Below are 24765 nucleotides of genomic sequence, written 5' to 3' on the forward strand. Positions count from 1 at the left end.
AGAATGGTAACAAAGCAAGATGTCTGCTGTCATAACTACTACTTAATAAACCATGTGTAGTTCTAGCTGGTATATTATAAGGCAAGTTAATGGAATGCAACACACACACAGATCAAAAAGGATGAAATACATCTATCCTCATCTACAGGTAACATGGTTGTCTGTACGGAAACTCCAAAGGAATAAATAAAATATCTTCCATATTAAGTGAGCTCAAAAACCCACTAACAAAAAATAACACAGGTATCCTAATACCAAACACTGGAACACTAAAACTAAAAGTCATAATATGATACTGGCATAAAGTGAATAACTTGTGAGTCAAGAAATAAATATTATGTTTATAGTCAATTGATTTTGATATTTTGGTACTGGGGATTGAAGCTAGGATTTTGTGCATGGCAGGTAAGCACTCCCCAGAGAGCTATATATCCCCACCCAGGTCAGCTGATTTTAACAAGGTATACCAAGACAACACAATGTATTAAATAGTAATAACAGTTTGGGGACAACTAGATAGTCATATGAAAAAGAATGTCTTTTTTTCACTGTCTACAAATAGGCAACATACCCAATTACACATTTTCCCAAAGACTCATAAATGACCATCATGCATATATAATGCTGTTCAATATCATGAGAATGCAAGTCAAAGTCACAATGAGCTTTCACTTCACTGGTTACACGGCTAATTTTTATTTAATATTGGAGGTATATGGAGAAAAGAATCCTTGATCATCATTAGTAAGAATGTGAACTGTTACAGCCATTGTGGGAAAAATATGAATGTCCCTCAAAAATTAAAAGTAAAACTCCTACATTATCTAAAGAAAATGATATCACTATCTGAAAGTGATACAGGTTTGACTATACTTGACTGCAGCACCACCCATAATACTTGAATTTGTGAAACAAAGATTAGAATGGTTGTCATGAGCTGTGAAATGTGATGCTATTCAAAGTTAACCAATCATCAGTTATGAGACATAGAAGCTCTGGATAACTAAAGTGCAGCATGATGATTATATTTAACACGTCTCTATTGTTCTCAGGCCTTTAAGCCTTGCACTGAATAGGCAGAGGCAGGCAGTTCTCTGTGAGTTTCAGGCCATTCAGGCTTATATAGTGAGACTGTCTGAAAAAATAGTGTAGTGGAGTATGGGTAGAGAGATGGCTCAGCAGTTAGTAGCCCTCTTTCAGAGGACCTGGATTTGGTTACTAGCACTCACATGGGGGCTGCTCACAGCCTTCTGAAATTCTAGTTCTGGAGATCTAGCATCCTCTTCTGGCCTCTGAAGGCACCAAGCATGTACATGATGCATAGACATAGATGTAGGTAAAATATCCCATACAAATAAAATGCAAAAATAAAAAAACCACTTGCTAAGAGAACAAATTTTAAGTGTCCTTAACACTCACAGAATAGATATTAAGTGGGATCAACACAAACACAGTAACCACAGGTGCTAGTGGGTGTGTTGAGTTGAGAGTACTAATTATTTTAAAATATATATGTATATACAATCATCACATTGTACAACTTAATTATGGACAATTTTTCTTGTTAATTCAATATGTTTTAAATAAAACTAAATCAGAAATGGACGATAGAATTATGTGTGAGAACTAAAACCATAAGAAACACAAGATAACATCTTTGTGACCTGAATTAGACAGTTGTTTCTTAGGTATAATTCTAATAGTCTAAGTGATAACAGGAAAACAAAATAAATTAGGTTTTATCAAAATTAAAGTCAGCTTATATGTTTCTGGGCACACAAGATGGCTCAGTAGATAAAAGCACTTGCTACCAAGCCCAACCACCTGAGTTTTATTCCTGGAACCCACTTGATGGAAGAAAAGAACTGAATATTGAAAGTTGCCCTTTGCTCCCAATTTGTGCCTTGGTATACATGCTCACATGCACATGTGCAGACACACACACACACACAGACACACACACACACACACACACACACACACACACACACAGACACACACACACACACACACACACACACACACACACACACACACACACACAGAGAGAGAGAGAGAGAGAGAGATGCAGAAATATAAAGAAATAAACAAAAGCAACTTTTATTACTGACAATATAATGAAGTGAAAAAGAACAAACCACAGAATGGGGAACTTATTAGCAATACTGTAAGGCTCCAATAATCAGAATTTAACAAGAGCCTTTATACTTATTAAATAACAGAATGATAGCTCAATTTTAAAATAGGCAAAGTCTGAACAAACACTTCTCCAAAGAAAATATGAAAACACACAAAAGATGCTCAACATTATCTGTCAACAAAAATGTAAATCACAACTACAATGAAATAGCGTCTCATATTCACTCAAGTACTACGGGTATTGACAAGGATGTGGAAAAATTGGAATGCATTGTTGGCAAGATGGTAAAAATGGTACAAATACTTTGGATTATAGGTTGACACCTCCTCAAAGTGTTAAACAGTTACTGTAATTCAGACATCCCTCTTCCAAGAATGTACCCAAGGGACATGAAAACATATATCCACATGAAAGATTGTATATGAATGTTCATAACAGTTTTATTCATAATAGCTAAAATGTGGTAACTCTAATTTCTATCAATTGAGTGGAAAGACAAATTTAATTTTATCCACATTTGGGGGAAATAAATGACTAAAGGAGTTGACTTAGTGGGTAATGTGTTTGCAGTACAAATATGACGATGTGAGTTCAGTCACCAGCATCCACATGGAAAGATGGTCATGGTCACTGGAGAGGTGGAGATAGGTAGAACCCTGGAAATTGCTGGCCAGTCAGCCTACCATAATTGGCTCCCAGGTCCCAGTGAGAGACCCTGTCTGAAAAAGCAAAACAACTCCCAAGGAACAGCACCAATGTTGATTTCTGGCCTCTGCACTCATGTGCACATGCTCCTATGCAAATGTGAACCACACAATCTGCATCAAAATATACATTAGTATAGAAAAGAGGATTAGAGTACTGATAAATTATACAACATGGATGAACCTTGAAAACAGTAATGACCAAAAGATCAACCATAAAATTTGGCCTATTATATTATTTGCATGGAAACTGGGTGAAGTTCTTTAGCCTGGGTGTAAGGAAAGGCTTTATGTAACTCACTATCCAAGAGTGGTAACAGAAAAAAGCTGTTCCCTAAATACATAAAAATCCTTTCCCCGCTGAGCTTGGTGCATGCCTGAATTCTAGCACTGGGTAAGTGAAGACAAGAGAATCGTTGAGACCTTGTCTCAAAACAGCAGGCAAGCAAGCAAACAAAAACCTTTGGCATACCATAACTATCCAGGAGAACAAACAAATTTAGAAAATTACTTGCAACAAATGTTACAGATAAAAAGCCAATTATCTTTATCAAAAAAGTCTTTAAATTGAGGATATAAACCAAAAAAAAAATCAATAGAAAAGGGAAGAAAAGACTTCAACAGATAATGCACATACTGAAAATATCAAAAGGCTCTTAAGCATATGAAAAGATGCTCCGAGTTACTCATAATTAGAAAAATGCTAATTAAAGTACACTGAGATATCATTTCTCACCTATCAGATTTAGAAAAATTAAAAAGTATAGCAAATACTTTGTTGGTGAGGTTTTGTGGGAAGAGACATTCTTATGCATTGCTGGAGGGGAATTGGGCACCACATATCAAAACTTCATGTGTTTTTACATTTTGACACACTTGTACTGTGCTACTATTACACCTATGAGATTTGACCCTGCAAATACCCCTTCAGCAGTATGAAAGTGTATATATATATATATATATATATATATATATATATATATATATATATTTCAGCTTGCTTCTTGGAACAGCATGAGTGCAAAACTATTTTAAACAGCATAAAACACCTACAGCCAGGAGCATAGTAAGACTGTAGTTGTCATGAAAGATTGAAGAAGACTTCTATGCACTGACATAGAATGGTCACTAGGACATGTTTGCAAGTGCAAAAGTAAAGCCTAAAAGTGTATTAAGGTTCCATGCTTTATGAAAGAAAAAAACTGTCTAGAAAACACACAAATACGCTTATTTGTCTTAAAAGGGGTTTGCCAGAAAAGGTAATATGTTGGTTAATTAAAGTAGAAAAGTAGAATGAGCTGGAAAGGATAGAGGAAATAAGTGTATTTCTGAGGGCTCCCTGTTTTGTACTGTGTTATTATTACACATGCACGCACACACACACACACACACACACACACACACACACACACACACACACAACTCAAAGAAATAACAAATATAGAAAAAACAAAATGAATTCAGTTAGAAACAAGTAAACTAAATCTTGGGATTTTTATTGTTTCTTTTTACTTTTTGCAAGAGAATGTCTTTGTTTTTAGGGAATATTCATTAAAGTATTTGGGGGATAAAAGAACATTATTGCCATAATTGGCCCTCCAAAATTAGAAAAAGCAGTATGGTGTCCACTCATGTTGTGTTTGTAGAGGAGGGTTGATAAAACATAAAGAAAACATGGAAAAATCTTAACAGTTGCAAACAGAGTGGCTGCCTGGGAGTGGAGAGACAGAGACCTTGCTCACAAGATTTGTTCATAATGATGAATTGATTGTACAGTCATAACCTAAAGATGCGTGTGTGTGTGTGTGTGTGTGTGTGTGTGTGTGTGTGTGTACTGATATTGGAAATTGTACCTTGTGAACAGGCTTCTTCATAGTCATGGGCTAGCAATGCTGAAATGACTTCCCATGTACTCTAGAATTTACTGAGTAAATATGTTATGGATAACAGCAGAGATTTCTTACTGTTTATGAAAGGAATTATAAAAATGGAAAGACGAAAGGCAGAATGAACTTTGGAATCAGATTGGAATTTAGAGAAATGAGTGTGAGCTTGAAATTCCTAGAGACGTAAGTAGATAAATAGGCCTTACTTAAATAATAAGAAAAGAAGTCATGAATGATATTTCTGATATTATCTCAGCCTGGTGGACTGAAAGGATGCTGAGACACCTGTAGGAATGATCATGCATGGACTATCTGCATGAAGGTTTCTAAATACTATTATCCATTTAAAGAAGTAAGATTCCCGAAGAAAAGGAACAATTTTAGGGCTGGTACAGGGAAAAAATAATACAAATTGGGCCTGTTATCTTACAGCAGAAATGAAGGTGTTGTTCAAGTGATTAGATAATGATTAGACAAAAAGACATCAGAACCAATTTGAAGGGGTTCTCAAGAGCCCAAACTGGAGCAATCTGAGGAGGGAAAATAAATAACAAAAATAAAGGACCATAATGCATTAACTATGATAAAAACCCACAAATATCAACAAGTATGTGAATAAATATATTTACTTATGATATGGGAGGGTAACATTTTTCTTAACAGCATAAAGAAAAACAATAAATATAGAAAACATAATGCAATCAGAAGTTCATTATTGTAAAGTTTCCTCAGGCACAGCCATTAAGTGATGCTAAACCCCTGAGGAAAGGAGAGGCGTAAGAAGATACCAACAAGCCCTTGAATATCTTTACGTCACTAAGACACTCCTTACTGCAAGGTGAAGCAACAGTGCTTCAAGAGTGGAGGCACCAGGATGACGTGACCTTAACCAAGTTATCAAAGTGACTATCACCAACAATGACAACCAAGGACCTCATGTGCCCCCAGATGTGGTGCACTGAGGGTGTACTTTTGTGTGGCTCCTGACAAATATCACACAATCTAAATCTAACCAGGAGGAAATAGCAATCAACAACGCCAAATTGAGGGACATTCTGGGAAATAACCAGTTAGTATTCTACAAACACATCAGTGCTTCAAAACACAAAACCAAACTGAGATAATGTCTCAGGTTAAAGAAGACTGAAGTCACATCAAATTGCACTGTGTGATCCTAGATTTTCTTATGCTTTAATGGGATTTATTAGGACAACTGGCAATATCTGTCTTGTTTTTTTTAAACTTCCAAAAATATTTTTATTTCATAGTTCTGGAAACTTGAGAGACATTATAGATTCATTTGAGGTGAAGATTTGACTCTTGGTTCATATATAGCAGTCTCCTTGTGTTTCCATATGGAAGAAGACGCTAGGGGCCTTTATTGGGTCTGCTTTATAGGAACACCAATACAATTCATGGCAATTCTATTGTTATGACCTAAGCACCTCTCAAACATGTCACTCCCAATATGACCATAGCATCAACTTGGGTTTAAGATTTTAACAAGTTAATTTTGAAGGAATACAAATATAAACATTTCACCATGACATGAATGGAATGACTGTTGTATCTAAGAGGTAAATTTATTACAGCAAGGTGTATTCTCTGATATTCTATGATTCCTAGCAAGTCTATGGGAGGATTTTTTTCTATTTTTTAATTTAGATTAGAAACAAGCTTGTTTTACATGTCAATCCCAGTTCCCTCTCCTTCCCTTCCTCCCCTGTTCCCCACTAGCTGCCATCCCATCCCCTTTCTGCTCCCCAGGGAGGGTGAGGCCTTCCATGGGGGAATCTTCAAAGTCTGTCATATAATTTGTAGCAGGGTCTAGGCCCTCCCCCGTGTGTTTAGGCTGAGAGAGTATCCCTCCATGTGAAGAGGGCTCCCAAAGTTCACTTGTGTACAAGGAGTAAATACTGTTCCACTAGCAGAAGCCCCATAGCTTGCCCAGACCTCCAAACTGACTTCCTCCTTCAGGGGGTCTGGATCAGTCCTACACTGGTTTCCCAGCTATCAGTCTGAGGTCCATGATCTCCCCCTTGTTCAGGTCAGCTGTTTCTGTGGATTTCACCAGCCTGGTCTGGACCCCTTTGCTCATCACCCCTCCATCTCTGCAACTGGATTCCAGGAGTTCGGGTCAGTGTTTATCTGTGGATCTCTGCTTCTGCTTCCATCAGCTACTGGATGAAGGCTCTAGGATGGCATATAAGGTAGTTATCAATCTCATTATTGGGGAAGGGTATTTAAGGTAGCCTCTCCACTATTGCTTAGATTGTTAGTTGGTGTCATCCTTGTAGATTTCTGAACATTATTTAACCTTAAAAATCTTAACAAGGTTTCCAGATTGCATCCCTTAGAAAGATTAGTGCCAATGTTAGAGTTCTGACTTTGATTAATATCCTGTGCTTCTGTATGAGGATGTCTTGTTTTTAGGGTGTGTGTGTCTGGGGGACAAAAGAACATTTGTTTACAATTTGTTTGAACACAAGTTCAAGAAAGAAAGGTGTATGTATGTAAGTCTAGTTTATCTGCATAGGGTGGATAACATGTAAAGAAAATGTGTCAAAACCTATGACCTCAACTAAGAAGCCACACAGTGGTAGAGAGGCTGCCTTTGATGCCCTTAACCTAAATGAGATGGATGACTACCTTGGTTTCCATTCCTACAGCCTTAATCCAGTAGTTGATTGAAGCAGAAACACGCACTCACAGCTAAACACTGAACCACACTCCTGGAATCCAGTTGCAGAGCGGGAGGAGGGATGAGCAAAGGGGTCAAGATGGTGCTGGAAAAACCTGCAGAAACAGTTGAACTGACCTAGTAAGAGCATGGAGACCCTAGTCGTAAAACTGGGGAACCAGCATTGGACTGAACCAAGGCCTCTGAATGTGGGCAAGCTAGGAGGCCAAGACAGTCTATGGGACCTCTAACCCAGTGTTTATCCTTAGAGCACAAATGGACTTTGGGAGCCCATTCTCTTTGGAGGGTTACTATTGCAGCCCAGATACGGGAAGGAGGGCCTGGGCCCTCCCCAAATGATGTGACAGACTTTGATGGTCCCCTGTGGAGGGCCTCACTCTCCCTGGGGAGTGGGTGGGGGGTGAGTTGGGGGGTCGGTGGGGAGCATAGAAGGATGGGATGGTGAGGGAATGAGGGATTGATATGTAAATAAGAGTGCTTCTAAAATAAAATTATTTAAAATAAAAAAGAAAAGAAGCAAAGTGGAAGGAATTCAGAAATTATGGGAATTATTCTTTTAGTGTGTGGATGTGATGTGCTGAAAATGTAACCCAGAACTTCACACATATTGGTGATGATGATATTTATGATTAAGGAAGTCTGAATTCATGTCCAATCAAAAATAAAATTATAAAAGCTTACAAATGAACATTCAATGCTCCAAAGGCAAGGTGTAAAGAGCAGAGTAAGGACCTTTAGATTCATGCTCAGAAATATTACAGGTTGATAGATGACTGTCTAAGAAGTAAGAGTACAGGGTTTCCAGGTACATGTTGGTATTAAGAAAATAGTAACTGCCAATTGCATAGCTTTCAACTCAAACCTGGACAAAGGACACACTAACAATGCTCTTCAAAGTGCCAATCAGTGTGGCAGATGCCAGCTACTCTGTTGAACTCTGTCTAGACCCATCCCACATAAGGCAGAAAGCCTAAGAACCAGAGAACTACCTTCAGGGAGCGAGGTACTTGTGAGGGTGCATATGATGGTGTGAATATGAGCAGATGAGTGCATGAAGAACAAGTAGATATATGAGAATGAAGATATGAGAAGCTATTAAATATCCATGAGGAGGGGGGAGGAGGGGAGGGAGTGGGAACTGGGATGGACATGTAAAAAAGCTTGTTTCTAATTCAAATGAAAAAAGAAATTCAAAAAAAGAAAAAATAAATATCCATGATGAAAGAATTTATGCAAATTGATGATAAGCAGTAAATTAATATGCTTAACAATTCTAAACCATTCAGCAAAGAATCACCCTATAAAGTACTGTTTATTAGAGACATACTAAAAAGAGTACATCTAACCTGAAGTGTGTTGTCTAATAAGTTTGTCACTAGTTGCATGGCACTACTAAAGATTTAAAATCTAGCAATGACTTGTTCTATAAAGGTAAAACACATTAGAATGCAAAGACAGAATAATAAAAATGTATAAGGTTTTATTAATTATGTGGTGATTACATGCTGAATAGTTTAGATATGTTGGGTTAAATAAAATGCATCATTTGAACTAATTCAATTTGTTAATTTATGGTTTTACAGCTTCAATTATTTCTATTGAGCAGCCCTCTGATTTCACATTTTGTTCCAACCTTCTTCACCAATGTCCTTGTCCATGCTACTTAAAACCTCATCCTCCCTTGGTACTCCTTAACTCACTTGATTTCTGTTTCCTCAAGGTACTTATCATCTCAGATATTATATTTTTACTTATGGCTTTGTCTATCATTGTCTATCTCCCTTATTGAACTATTTTTATGTGTTATCTTTCTGCTTGTTCGCTCTTGTATATCTGACATGTCATGAATTAGTGTGTTTATTTTCACTGTGGTTCATAAATAGCTCATGGTCTCCCCATCCATCCATCTGTCCATCTATCCACATCCTTTGTAATTTCTTGTACACACTAGACACATAAAAGATCTTTGTTGAATCAAAAGTTTTTTCTAGATAACTTTTGGTCATATTCTTAATTGATTATATTACTTTGGATCCAGTTTCATACCATACCCTTCTTCTTTGTTGTCCTCATGGAAGCAGAGAGGTGACCTAATGCCAGTCCCACTGTGGACAGGAGGAAAATGAAACTTTTTTTTCTGGAAGCCAGTCATTAAGAGTTCAGTGAATAAAGGCATTAAATATTTATAAATTTATTTGCTGAGATACCTACCTTCCTCTTGTAGAAACATTAATTTGTATGTTGCCTCTAGAAATATCAAAATGTGGGCCTGAAGAATGGTTTAGTGGGTATTTGATGAATAAGCATGAGGGCCTGTGTTGGGATCCCAAGCACCCATACCAAAGCAACTTTTTTTGTTGTTTTTGTTTTTTGAGATCTGCCTGCCTCTGCCTCCTGAGTTCTGGGATTAAAGGTGTGTACCACTACTGCCTGGCATGGGAGGCAAATTTTTTACAGTGAGCAAAATATTTATGTAAAATTTATGCTTTCAAATAGCTTTTATGTTGCAAACTGTCACAGACTTGAATATAGATCTCTAACAAAAATGGTGCTTTCAGAAATTTGGAAATGAGAGAGATAGTAAGAATCAAAGCAAGTTTTTAACCCTTTCAAGATAGAAAGATATTCCCACCCACACAATATCAGCCCCTTTTCTCTATCATTCACCACCTTGCCTTTTGAGATAGAATTTCTTACTAAACATGGAATTCAAGTGTCAAGTGATAGAGGAAAAGAGCTGATGTTGACCCCAGGCCTGTACACACAAGTATGTGTATGTACCCATATACATACACACACACAAATAAGGATAATTATTGGTAGGTCCATCTGCTGGTCAAATCACATCCTCTAAGTAAGGGGATCCAACATAGCAAAAAAAAATAATCCCCAGATTCTCCCTCACTGTAGTGATAACATGGGTGAATCTCCAAGAGAACAGGGCCAAGTTTAGGGCCACAAGATGAGACAGTGACATTGGACTCAGCTCGAAGACTACTTCCCCACCAAGAGCAGATTTTCCAGACTCTACCCTCCACCCAGTCCACAGGAGTGGGGGTGGCTGGGCTGGGGTGGGGGGACGTAATTGTAGATCTGGTGCCAGTGAACAGATGGGATGGGTATATTTTGTAAGCACCTTATGAACTATAGGTGGTCAGCACAGTTACATGATTAAGAAAGCAAAACAAAACAAAACAAAACAACAACAACAAAAAAAAAAAACTAAGGCTGAACACTCTGGGTGCGAACACTTGAGAAGCTAAAAGCTTCTTTTAGACAAGACAAACTGTTACTCATTACCAAAATAAGGGTGGGGTTGCTTGGGGTTGTTTTTTCTTTCTCTAATGAAAATTAGAAAATGCAAAGTCAAACCTAAAACAGCCATCTGTTTAAAATGAAATAATTTCAAGTAACAAGCCCCTAGGGACCACCCCCCCATTATTTATAAAATCTGTTTTATTTGAAATTGGGCATCGGTACAAGACCAACAAAATTCAATATTTACTGTTAGCTGAAAACAACTCATGGGTGTTAGGGGAAGAGGTGAGGGATAAAAATTCCTTCGTGATAAGCTACTGTTTGGTAGCTAGAAATAAAAGAAAAAACCTCACAGTTCTGTATTCTGATGAATGCAGGCCCATGTGTTGTGGGGAGTCTAAATGTTTCTTCTGCTGGTGTTTAGGAATTATGGAGTGTTATGCAAGATGGAACTCCAGAGACCTAAGCTAGTTTTGGCACCTAGTAACTTGCTGGATAGCCCTTGGCAGGTATGGAGTTTTCTTTAGCTCCAGTATCCTCACATATAAAATGAGAGGTCTTTAAGAGAATTTCCCATTTTTCTATTATTTGGCCATATACAAAGAAATGGCAATGTTTTGTCTTTAGCCAAACCTCTAGAACTGCTTTCCTTTACCTAATAGTCTCCATGTCCTGCTAGCGAAAGAAAAATAAAACCCTGTGTATTTAAGTCCTTGGTAATGTAAAACAATCAAGCATTGTGTCACTTTCAAATATTTCAAGACATTTATATCTTAATGTGCTACCCAATCATGGAATGTCAGGGCAACAGGAGAGCCTCGGATTCCCTTAGTTGATTCCTGTGCTGTATAGTATAGATGAGGAAACTGAGACCTATGAAAGGGAAGTGACTGGACTGAAGAGTCCTTCGTTGGTGTCAGAGATGAGCCTGAAGCACAGGTGGGTGGGTGTTCTTCCTACTACAGCACTGGGGCCTTCTCCCAGTCTCAGAAATGTGGTCCCAAACTGGTGCATCTTTTGAAGGGCAATGGCCAACTGCCATACTTTATGATTCATAAATCACTATTATTTTGTTCAGTTATATGATGCTGTCTCAAGTTGCTAGGTGAGATCTGCTTTCAAGTAACTGGCATGATTCCTCCCCTTCCAGATTAATAATGGAAGTAAGTCTGAGACACTCTGCCCAAAGATGGGAATCTAAGCCACTCTTCACTACAACCTGGTATCAATACTCATATTTAACATACCCTATACTTAACTATCTCTGATAAATCTAACTAGTTGAAGAAAAGATAGAATGTCAGGGGCACATCTGATGGTGACTAGAAGGAGGGACAGGAACCTGGAGACCCCATGAGTTTAATCCTGTGATTTAATGGATCTGATTCGGCCCCAGAGCAGACTCTTGGGAGGCTACAATAAGATAATGATCTCATATTGTATTATTAGTGGGACGGAAAGGACCCCTGGGCTGCCCTGCTGCACAAGGCATCACTCTCGATCCCAAGGGAGCACATAGGAAATATACAGGCTGCTTCTGGTGCTCCCTGGGGATGTTGAGTTCCCAATGGGATTAGTGTAGTGACACTGCTTGATACTGCCAAGAGCTCATTTTGAAGGTTGTGAGAACAAATAACATAATCAAGCTCTTTATTCCGTGGCTGGGGCATCTCTAGAAAGAACCAGATTGTTCACTTTAATTCCAGTGTCAGCACAACTATTTTAGCACCAAGTGGGTCAGATTTGACTCCAAATCCCTGAAATTAATTTTAGAGTGGCAGTGAAATAAAATAGCATACTTTGAGCTTTGTTGTAACAAGTTCATGCAACACACAGCAAAGAAAATGTAGTAATTAGAGGTTAAATTAATCCTTGACAGACACGCAGCTTAGAAACACTGTGCTCTGCTCCCCAAACCTAGCATAATGCATGCCAGCTTTCAGAATCAGACTCACAAAGCATGTGATGTTGGCAATTACACCAAAACTACTGTCCCATTTTGAATTCCAAGGTCGGTGCTGGAACTTCCAGAGACCAATATTAATACTGAGGACTCACTGAGAATGAAACCCAAACAACATCCTGCAAATGCCAGCAAAGACCACCCAGCCAATCTCTCCACATCACTGATTGCCCAACATGAAAGCAGGGTGAGACATCATCCCTTCAGAGACCATAGCAGCCAGGCCCCAGACTGATCATAAATTTGTAGCCTTCACTTTCCAGCTTGGTCCAGTCTTACAGCTGTGACTCCCATATGCCTCCATGCGGTCCGGACAAGAGTACATATAGATACAAGGGTACATTATGTTACAGCACAATTCAAAACACTCTTCCTCCAGACCCTGCATCTCCCATCACCACTTTTGATCTGCCTTGAAGAAACACCCATCTATTCAAACTTCTGAGCAGAAGGTATCTTGCGGACAATGCCTAAGAACTGGAGGGCCAGTATGAGTCTACTTTGGGCAGCCTTTCTCATCCCTCTAGAAAAGTTGGGAAGCTCTGTGGGTCTCAGTCTCTTCTGTAAAATTACCTTTTCTTCCAACAGTAATTAATCTTTCAGCATGTAAATCTTCAAGGGTGCTGGTGTTCCTCTGTTAACTGTGCATAGTGACAATGTTTAGCTTGCAAACTGGAGCCATAAAACAGTCAAGCAGACCTATAGTTCCAATCCCCTTTACAACTGAGGTGTTAGCATGCTACTAAAAGAAGCCGAGAGTCAATTTCTTCAGGCTGAAATTGTAGGGGAAAAATTATGAATGGATGACATATGGGGTAGCAGTGTGGAGCTTGATCCAATTGAAGAGAACACTGTGCCTCGCCATTAGTCCTTAAATGCCCACACTCCCCTCTCTAGATAGAAAGCACAATGAAGGTTGCAGATTTGGCAGACTCTCCTAACCTAGATGCTATTTTGTTCAGTAGCTTTGACCCTTCAGCCTCACCTCCTCTAAAATTACCAGAAAGGTATCCCTATGGTCAAGTGTAAAGGTACTCCTAAGGTAGGAGAAAAGAGGAAAATACAAAGGCTGGTTGGGCAGAGCAGACAGAAGCTTACCCTGAGAAAGTAAGGAACTACAGGTCAGCTAGATCTTAAACTTCACAATAAAAAAGAATCACTGGATAATCCAAGGCCAAATGACAGACTCAAGTGATGATGAGTTAGAACTATCTCCAGGGCTCGGCAAGGTCCTTGTCTTATGAACTAGAGTGGGGAGGTGGTAGAGATGTCTGGAGCTTGAGGCAATGATGGAAGGTCAAGAAAGCCCAAGAAAAGTTTCACAGATTTTGCAAAGAACTTTTTGCCTTCTTTTACCCAAGACCTCCTTAGATCATGTCCCTAGAAGCCTTTACTCTATGGAATACAGTGCCTTTGGCCGGGTTCCTTTTCCCAGGGGACTCTTTTAGATTGTAACATGTCCAGTTGTTTGGAAATTAGGGAGGTCATATTTTAGGAGAAAACTTGAGGCTCCAGGGAAACCAAGGAAAGTCTGGGAAAGGAAGAACAGGAGAGAGGACAACTGGAGAGGACGGAGGGCAGACAAGAAGCTCAACTCGTTTGCTTCAGCTCCCTTTGTATACATGCTCCAGGACTAATAGCTCTGGGCTGGTAATTAGGAGCAGGACCACACAGGATGTATAGGAATATGCTATGTGATAAGCCTTTCTCACCTCATGGGGACCTCCTTGACTAACACCCCCCAGCTCTAGGAGGCCTTTTCCTCTTCCTCCGCTACATTTATTTAGCCAGTACAATGATACAAGACTAACAAAAAATAATAAATGCATATCACAGCATTGCACTTGTGAAATTTTCCTTCTCAAAGCCCTAAAGATGTTTATGGATTTGCTGCCTAAATATTTTAAAATCATACTGGTTCCAACTAAGCTTTGCAATGCTTCTTTCCTGCTATCCAGTTGACTGCTGCTGCCTAGGTTACCCACCCCTCCATGGTGCTGCTGTGAGAGGTGTAGGAATGGGAACGGGTTCATTGTGCTGATCCATAGTAACCAGCTCCTGTTCTTCCATCACTTATCTCCCTCTCTACTGACATCTGGGTTGCTTTATTCCCACTCTCAGCATTCTATATGCTCCAACAAACACTCAACCTTTTTTGCTTGAATAAGGAGTTTATTTTTAGTTACATTCATTATATGTATATCAACATTTATGGCAGAAAGATAATTGCCAAAGAACTGAGTGGATAAAAGGTCTCTCTTCATAATGTCCACCCTTACCCGTTAAGAAAATCAATATTAACATCAAGCAGGACTTTGGCAGATTCTTGTATTGCTGCTGAATCCTTAAAGTAGGAAATGTGTTATTTAGAGGACATTCCTTGGAACTGGAGGGTTAAGAAAAATTTCAGCATGGAGTTCTGAATCCATATCCCAGTGGGTCATGTGTATATGTGAATAGCAGGCCTTTTTGTCCTTGTAACCTTTGCTAAATAACTGCAAGGCAGCAAATCTGCTCTATATTTAATGAGTCCTCTGGAAATATGCCAGTCTAATTTCAAAGAGTTTAGATCCCGTTATCTGAAGACCAGCCTAGTGATTAGGAGGGCTGCCATCAATAGGCCCCCAGAGGGCTGGGTTAGGGGTACTAGACAAGAGGCACTCTGGGCTGCCGCTCAGCCCCCTTTTCTATAACACTAGGTTAGAAGTTCACCCTTGCAAAGACACAAGAGAGGGGACACTTCCTACTTTAATATTGTTTTGATTGGCCTTCTGCCATATTTAATTCCCCTCTTCTCAATGCCTCTTAAAATATTAGCCCCATTTCTTTATCTATCACATTGTTTTCCCCAAAGACAAGGCTAAAATTGATGTTTTATTTTCCCAGAAAAATGACCATTTTGTTCACAAATCCTAATACTTCAGAACTTGAAGAGAATCAGTTTCAGGGGTTACAAAGGAAATGCAAGGAGGGAGAGCAAGCTTGCCCAAGATCCTTCTGTTAATTAATAGGAGAAGTTTTTAGAAAGAAAAAAGCTTCCCAGCTTCTAGTCAAATTATCTGGTCCATCATATACCGTCAAGGGGAAAAAATCAGAATAATTGAAACTGAAAATGTTTACTACATATGCAAAGCTCCTTTAAAAAGTAGTCCAACGACTGCCAGAAGAAACACTTGTTTACAATCAATTTTTGTTCATCTTCTAACCCCAAACAGTAATGCAGTTCCTAGGCATGATTCACTAACAGGTGCATTTTAAGCCTTTAGCTAGTAAAATATAGAGAGGGGAAAAGACATTAAACATGCTGCTGGGTTTAAAAATTCCCTTTCTTTACTGAAAAGGATCGGCAACAGCAAACCTCCTATCTTAATATGGAATGAATGTGTAACCCCCCCCCCCAACTCCAGCAACAGGCTATTTCCTGGTTGAGTTTAAAATTCAATGACGTTCCTGTTTCAACCCACACATCTGTGTCACTGTCAGCGTCAGTGGCAGGAAAACAAAGTCACCCTTTGCTAATGATTTCCTAACATGGAATTTCCTTGTATCTTCTAAAGTCTCTCTTCCAACGCCAAACTGCTCCCCCCCCCAAACACATTGTACTGAAGGAAAACTGAAAATGGTCCTAGCCGGAAGAGGATGGTTTTAAAAGGGATCTTGTAAGGAAGCCCTTCAACTCTTTAAGATGTTTTAAAAGAGAAACTAGGGAAAACACTGCTAGTGTTTCCAACACCAGTGGGGTATAAAACAGACACATTTCTTCCAGTCATCTGGAACTCTCAGCTCCATCTCTTTCTTCCCTTTTCCTGATTCCCAACTTCTGCTATGAACACCATCCTCATAAATACTCGAGGAAACATGCCCAAGCTGGAGACAGGCATAGCTGGAGGGCAAGGGAAACCCCCAGAGCAGGACAGAAACACTAGAGATCTGTAAAAGCACAAGCAATATAGAATCCCATTACTTTTCCCCTTTGGAGAACATCCTATTTAATATGCTACTGGTCAGCAACAGAAAAGCGGGCTGTTTCTTTAAAGGGAAAAAGCTGATTAGCTGCTCTAGCTGGCAGCACACAGCTGGTCTGTCCGGCAGGTTCAAGGCCATTTCAGTTTCTCTCTTATGGAGGTACCATATGTTCCATCTCGCACATCAGCAGCTTTATTTTCCAATGATCTTGCTCCAGAAGAAAAGCACAAAAGGGGGAGAAGGTAGAACCAGTAGTTCATTCACCCTTTGATTACTTTCTTATGATTTTAGATGCAATAGGGATATGTGTGTGTGTGCGTGCGTGCGTGTGTGTGTGGGGGGGTGTTACACTTCACTTACTACTTTAAAGAGCAAAAAAATGTTAGGATAACACACTCATCAATAAACTCCAGTTTATTGATACGTGAGCGGAGCAGAAGAAGAATGCAAAAAGGAATGTGTGCATGGGGGCACTCACACTCGAAAAGACTTCAACATCAGATTAAAGGCAGTCGGCATCCTTTAGCCATCAGGGAGCGGAGGCAGGGAGCGATCAAGAGGAGTAGGACTACTCTAGAGACCCACAAGCTTGAGTTAGGCTTCACTCACTTGTTATTTGTCACTTTTTTCTTATCAGTAGTCTTATCAGGAGGACATTCAGGTAGAGAGAAGTGGATCATTTTGAAGAAGGCTGGAGGAGCAGGCTGACAGGTTGTGAAAGGTTTCTTGTAATGACAGGCTTAACATCTTGCCGAGCAAGGCCTGTTTTCTCCCAAATTTGGTGGGTGGGGTAAGCAAGTGTAAGAGACAGATCCCATAAATCCCCAGTCTAGCTAAAAACCCGGTGCTGGTGCCTTTTGGACACCTCTTGTTGCCAGACCCTGTGTTTGTATAGAGGCAACAGGCCAATATGTGGTCCCTAGCAGCTTTTGCGTTCTCACTTCCAGTCCCAGATTACCCTAGAGGTGGCATCAAACAAAGGGCACCCGCGGAGAGTTTCAGTCTTGTCGTGTGTGTGTGTGTGTGTGTGTGTGTGTGTGTGTGTGTGTGTGTGTGTGTGTGTGTGTGTAGGGGGTATGGTAGTGGGGAGCAGGAATAAAGAGGAATATAGCTAGATTGCAAGGTGGATAAAGCCTCAATCCATTACTAGTGTCTCTGCCGCCTACAGGCTCAACAGCCACCCTAGGTTTTTTGGCTGAGAGGGGCTCCCCAGAGCAAAGCGAAACCGAAGAAAGGGCGCCCCCTATGTCCAAGCCCTGTCATCACAGGGACCTGCAGCATTTGCCCACCCCGCTGAGTGTTTGCTGCCTCCTGCCTGGCTCCTCCTGCCTGTTCCCTGTTTAGCGGGCCAGACAGTCTTGGCTGCAGGGATTTAGGGTGTCCAAGGCTGGCTGACCAAGCGCATAGAGCACGTCAGGAACAAGCGCTTCCCAATACTTCCCGGGTTCCTACAGAGGGTACTCAAAATAAGACCCCCCTCCTCCATTGCCTACACTGGCCCTCCTGTCCCGAGCGGCTCGAAGCTACTTGGAGGCTGCCTCCCCCGCCCTCTGCCTCTGAGTCCCTTTCCCCTTCCCTCTCTCCAGCCTCCTGGGAAACAAAGGGGCTTTTTATAAAGCGGATTGTTGGCGCGCGGCGGCGGCGGGTGGGAAGGAGGGAATCTATAAAGACAAGAAGAGGTGGGAGGGAGGGAAGGAAAGAAGCTACACGGCCTCCAGGGGCCCATAGCAGTGGTGGCAGCCGGGAAGCCCTGGTGGGTGCATGGTAAGACCCCACCCGGTCAGTGGGCACCAGATCGAGAGCCTGCCCCTGCCAAGAAACTGGGCCGAGCTGCTGTGATGCTCCCATCCACCCACCGCAGTCAGGGAACACGAGTAGCAGTCACGGCCCGGGGCCGATGGGGGAGACATGATTCCCGCAGGGGTCTTCTCTGGAAGACCCTGGACCTCTCCCTAGCAAACTCTTTGAGAATTGCTGAGGCTTGCAGAGACTTTGCCTCTTTTGTTACAGCAAGACCGGCTCTACTCGACTAGGCTCTCTAGCCCTTACAAACAATGTCCCAGAACCGGCCTTGGTCGGCTACCCGCAAAAGGAACATTTGGCTTGGGGACGGGACTCCAAGGGGTTCCTTCTGCTGCCAAATAACAAGGGCAGGCTACCCCAGCAACTGGAATCCAATCTTCCCAGGTTCTCTAGCCACTCCGTGCTCCTGCCTTTGCTCACACACACCCACATTCAGGGTGCCGGACTCAGCCGCACCCAGCTGTAAGAGCCCAGCGGGGAATGAATCCCCCAGACTGAGGCGCGTCTGTTTGCCCAGGTTTCGATGGCTTTAGGGCCGAGTTTTCAGTCTGGATAATCCTATTAGTGTTCGCTCAGTCCAAATTTAATCACGGATCAGAATCAGACAGCACCGCTAGCTTTCCAGGCTTCGGACTCACTGCATCAGGACGGAACCTGGCCAAACCAAGTGGCCAAGAAAAGTATTTGGCGGCGCTCCGGGGGGCTTCCCACCCGCCCTTAGCAGAGCCTGGCGCCCGGCTCTGCTGTTGAGAGAATGCCCCGGGAGCTTGGAGCGCCAATTCCTGTGCAAGGGCTCTGGGAACGCTGGGTGGGGAATCAGCAGGGGCTGCCTCGGGCCCCCAGCTTTGCTCCAGGCTGCTTTCTCAAGGAGGAGTTGGCAAATGGGGTGGGGGAAGCGCAGGGCGACGCGCACACCCCACACTCTGTTCGGCGGCAGCAAATCGATTTGGGGCGGGGGAATTCCTTGTCCAGTGCCCACTGATGGACTCTGGAGCTGGCATAGGAAGACAGTATCTCTGATGGCACCTTGGGAAAGTGAGCGAGCGGCCCAGAGGTTTGGGGATGGAGAGGGTGCCTCCCGATAACCTAACGTAGCCAGGGGAGCCCGCGCAGCTTGCACCCCTCTGTACCTTTCCTCCTAGGAATGCAGCTGCCTCCGCCCAGTTTTGGACTCCCTCTGGGACACCTAAAAGAAGGCAGGGGCCAAAGACCCTGAACGTTGAGACCTGAGCTCACCCCAGTTAGGCCAGTGGGGGGGGGGCAACCCTCAGCGCCAGGTGGGCCGTGTGCTCAGAGCAAACTTTGGGGTCTCCTATCTCACAGCATCCCCGGGCCCCGGATCTTCAAAGATGGAGACTATAAGTGGGGGCTATAAGTGCACCCTGGAGTCCCCCCACCAAAGCAGTCGGACCTCCCGCATCCGCCTTCACCCTTACCGTGTTGCGGAGCTCCAGCGGCAGCCAGGGCAGAGCCAGAGGGGCAGGCGGCCGCCGGCACGGGCAGCCTACCCCCAGGCGCCCGCCGAATGGCCCAGGCGGATTGAAGATCACCCCCTGGCTAGCGGCTGGTGCCCCCGCGCCCGCCCGCCGCCCGCCGCTTCAGCTCGCGGCCAAGTTCATGCTGGAGGCGCTGCAGTGGTGGCCTCAATCTGCTCGCTCCATTCCCACCGCCCGGCTCCGCGCCGCGCGCCCGGAAGGTGGAGTTTCGGGGGTTTAAGTTACTGATAGGCATTTCTCATTGCTGTGTCACTCGGGGAGGAGGAGACACGCACGCCGCACACTCACACACCCTCACACTCAACGGCGACGAGCAGCTCTGGTCTTAAAGGAGAAGCTGCGCTGCCCTGCCTGCAACCCCACTGGCCTCAAGCCTTGAGATGCAGGGTTTTCAGACTGGGGTGTGTAGACACAAGCAACCTAAGAGCAGGTCGCCCAAGGGACTTCCCAAATCCTCTAGACATTTTTTAATGAGCAAAGGAACCGCAGGCAGGATTCGCAGTGGCAGCGTCATTTCTCCCTTAGGGCTACAGGGGCAGCTAGGAGAGACCAGACAAACGCAAAGGGCTTAGGAGGTGAAGGGTGGCCTATAGCAGCGAAGTCGAGAAACGGATTGACTGGACTGTGCTCTGATGGGAGAGGTAGCAATGGGGTTACAAAGGCAGTATGGTAATAAGAATGGGATGGAGCCACTCCAGGACCACAGGAGAGCCTGGGCCTAGAGGAAAAGTCGCATGCTTCAGGTTGACTTTTCCATTTGGCTTTGGAACAGAGCAAGCTGGTGGTTAGTGAGGGTTGCTGACTTACCAACAGACAGAAGAGTGAAAGTGAGCAGAAAGCCAGCACTCAACCGTGATAAGGTGAGAGAATGTTCCAGACATAGCCTGAGACAGAGGGTGAGAGACAGAAACCACGAGAAAACTGACAGAAAGATGGGGACTTAAGCATAGCAGGAGCCCCCTTCTCAGTCTCAGCACAGCTTGACTCTGAAAGCAGCGCTGCAGCTTCCCCTCGTCCTTCAGGTAGGGGCGCTTATCTGCAGTGGCTAGCAGATGCACAGGTGTTGCTGGTCTCTCTCTCCACACGGTGTGTCTGTAGGCTCATCAATAACTCATACATGGATGATCAAACAAACCAGCCAGCAGTGATTACAGTCGGGACCTAGGCTCTCAAGTGTCAGCCATTGACCTACACACCACCACCTCACCCCACCCCACCCCACCCCACCCCAGGGACTATCGGACCACATGCTCGCCATCCCCTCCTCACTCCCCCTTCTGTCCTCAGCTCAGAAGCTGGTTCTTGTCCTCCGTGTCAGTAAGCTTATCCCGGAACTCAGGCACTCTGGCCACAGTCTCTCTATTGCTCTCTTTTTCTAGGCCCAGGACAAGCAAAGACCATGCTCAAGCTAGACTAGCTGCTTATGGTGGAGTTGATGATCATCTGTGGCTTTTGCAGTAGTGAGTTGCTTGTAAACTACCCTGGCACCAAGTCTGGAGACTTCCACCTCTGCTCTCTGGAAATGGGCTGCCCCTCTTCTTCAGGATACCCAACCCAGGCTTGTTACTAAACCTGAACTATTCCTGGTTGCAGTAGCAGTGGCCTCAGGGGCTGAGCACCTCAGGGGAATGTCACAAAGAAGCACAACCAGCGCTGGGCTCCTGCAGCCCATACCTCTAAATAGTAGCAATGTGCAGCTTGTCTGCTTGTCAGAGGGAGCCCCAGGCCATAGAGGGGTGTGGATGCTGCCCATTCAGCCCCTCCTTTCACCCCCTCCCTAACTCTAGGACATAGGACAATGGGTGGAGAATGTTGAAACTTCTAGAAACATCATCAACAACAAAAATCCCTTCGTTCTGTGGTGACTCAGCTCTGCCTGGGCCTGAACTCAAGGCACAGATGCTGAACACTGGAGGCAAGAACCACCCAATAGGTCAAGGGGGTGCCTTTCTCAGCCTGGCAGTTTGGTAGGAATACATTGTAGCTAGGTACAATTCTTTCTACTTTGGACCTGCAGTTGCCACCAGAGGCTATAGATTACTAGTGAGCCAATCTAGGGTACCATCATGACTCACAGAGAGGAGACGGCATCTAGGGCTCCTATGGCTGAGAGAGCTTTAGGGTCTCTTATGGAGCATCTGATTAAACAGAGTTAAAAGGAGGATAGCCGACCGCTATGAAGCATTGTTCACAGGCTCTTATCATCTAAATGTGCACTTGCCAAGAGGTGGGAGGTGGACTTCTATTCCTCTTGCAACTCCTACTGGTTCACTCCAGGAGCAATATTTCCCAGATTCTTCCCACCAGTAGACCCCTTTGCTTCTTGCTGTGCAAAATGCTGTATTGATTCTGGAGGACTCAATGAAGGCAACTGATGGCCAAGTTGGACACATCTCCCTGCCTCCTCCATCACCGTGAATCACCCCACATGGGCCTCCTGACTCTTCTCCAACAGTCTAGGGCCTTCCCACCTTAGGTCCTTTGCACTAGCTCTTTTCTAGGGCCGAAATTCACTTCCCACAGACAAGTCAGCTCTCTCATTTCCTTTAGTCTTGATATAAATGTCACCTGGCCACCCTGTGTAATGTTTCAAAGCCCTACACCCATCTCTGGCACTTCCTCTCCCCTTCCCTGCTTTGTTTTCTCTCCAGCACTCAGCAGCAGCTGGACTCTAAGTTATATCCCAGGAGGCAACCCTGGGCTTGCTTTATGCACCTTCGTGGTACCCACTCTAACTGGTATGGCATCTCTACTCAGGGACTGTTCACAGATTCTGTTTTTCCTGGAGCTTTTTAGGAAAATGGGGGAGGGAAGGCTGGCCGTAGGACTGTGCACAGCCTAGAAAGGGACACAGAGCTGTCATCACATTTTCAGGAGGTTTATGACCTAAACAAATGTTAAGAAGCATGAAGGTCAGGCAAAGAGCTTGGTATTAGCACCATGGAACCAGTCTTGGGTCATTTCATCAAGGGGCACTGTGGCCCAGATATGTAGGTGGCTGTCTTTCACATAACCACAGGGGCACAGTGAGTGTTACTATCAGTTACTGTTGGAAACATGGATTCCCTGTGTTTGTTGGGAACATGGGTTAACCATGTCATGTAGGGTACTTCCAAGGTTGATAAAGGGCAGGGGGTTCTCTTCACTGAGTAGGTGGGTTAAGATACCCAGGGTTCTTTGGACACCCAAAATGCAGTCCTAAGTTGTAAGCTAATAGCATATTTCTTTCCTTTTTTCCTATATACTTTTATTTACCTGCAGGAATATGTGTACCAGGTTCTAGATAATGAAATGGTAAGCTCAGAAAGATAAAGGCATGTGTCCAGTGGCTCACATCTTAAAGTGGCAGAGCACTAAGAAACTGAGTCTCAAAGCTTGAAGTGTATCCACCCACTTAGTTGATACAGTCCTGGCTTGTAGGTATAGGCAAAGAGAGGAATCCAATAAGTCTCAAGGAACTGAGCCTCTTCCCCCAGGAAGCTCTTGTCTCTGCTACTGAGAGGCTGAGAAGTTGTCAAAGGGTTGATGATGAGCTATTGGAGTGTAGAGGCACCACGCCAAGGCATACATAGGCACTGCCTTTGGTCTGACCCAAACCTGGACCTTCATGGATTTGAAAACAATCAGCAGCCACCTGTTATTCAATCATATTCCTGTGAACATATGCCAAGTGTTTGAAAGTTCACATGACAAATGGTGGGAGGAGGGGTTAACTGGGGAGCCTCTGGAATTCTGTGGGGGGGGGCTTCCCAGGTAGAGACTAGGGAGGAGTCATGTTTTGAGACTAAAGTCAGAAAACATATCCAGTTTCTCTATTCATCACCACTTCTTTGTTCCCTAGCCTCTTATGGATTCCTATTGTTGATGGCACTAAATCCAAACTGTACCATCTCCTGAGTCTCATATTTTTTATTGTAGAATGAAAGCCTGGCAATAGTCTCTGCCTTGTTTTGGTATTTCAAGGTCACAGTTCCCTCATACTTGTGGACCACACTTAGCAGGTACTCAACTGTCCTGATTTGAATCTGAAATGTCCCCCACAAGCTGATGGTTTGATACTTGGTCCTCAACTGGTGGTGGAAACTTGAGCAGGTCAGACCCAGGTAGAGGAAGTAGGTCACTATGGGGAGGCTGTTAGAGGTCTGTTATCCCTAGTTGCTTCCTGACTCTGGGTGTCTCATGGTCAGTCACAAACATAATATCTTTTCTCTGCCACACATGCCCCCTGTCTTGAGGTCCCACCCAAACACTTTGGGACAAACAACTTTGAAGTGAATTAACCCTAAGCTAAAATATTCTTATAAGTTGTTTCTGTACACATTTTATCACAGTTACAAGAAAGTGACTAAGACACCTCTCCATAGCTTCTTAGTCCTCAAATAAGAGGGTGCTGTTGTTATTATTATCCCAAACACCCATAAGGACAGGAGGCTGGTGTTGATTATAACAAAATGTAGCATACTCAAGTGACAACTCAGGCTCTGCATATAAGTTCAAACCCCGTATGATGCCTGGCTTCTCTGGAAGTGCCCTGGATGTCTGGCAAATGGTGAGACTGTGTTAGGTGAGAAGGCAGAATCTGGTACCATAGAAAACATCAGGAATTATGCCCTGGGACAATAGTACAAGGAAGTCCATAGGAAACAAACTGAACTCTCTCTCTCTCTCTCTCTCTCTCTCTCTCTCTCTCTCTCTCTCTCTCTCTCCCCCCCTGAGTTTTTAAGCAATTTTAATTTTCTCTGGAACATTGTTGGTAGTAAGTATTTCTAAGAAACACAGTGGAAATAAATATGAAATGGTTAAAATATTGATTGTAATTTCCTGGCCTCTCCACTGAATTAAAACTGA

The 24765-nt window shown here is 43.2% G+C and overlaps 1 protein-coding gene across 8 annotated transcripts in view; it reads right to left on the reverse strand.

Moving 5' to 3' along the window:
• LOC100761274 (mastermind-like domain-containing protein 1) overlaps positions 1 to 20106 on the reverse strand; it is a 125277-nt gene extending 105171 nt beyond the window's left edge. For 4 of the 8 annotated variants that reach the window (XM_035450030.1, XM_035450029.1, XM_027432206.2 and 1 more), the window contains exon 1: positions 19858 to 20104. The gene's annotated coding sequence lies outside the window, so the exon portion shown is untranslated. Of the gene's footprint in view, positions 1 to 19857 lie in introns of all 8 variants that reach the window. The other 4 variants (XM_035450031.1, XM_027432209.2, XM_027432208.2 and 1 more) reach the window with 2 other exon arrangements.
• Between the last annotated feature and the right edge of the window lie 4659 nt (positions 20107 to 24765).

This window comes from Cricetulus griseus, chromosome X (genome assembly GCF_003668045.3).
Source record: "Cricetulus griseus strain 17A/GY chromosome X, alternate assembly CriGri-PICRH-1.0, whole genome shotgun sequence".
NCBI lineage: Eukaryota > Metazoa > Chordata > Mammalia > Rodentia > Cricetidae > Cricetulus > Cricetulus griseus.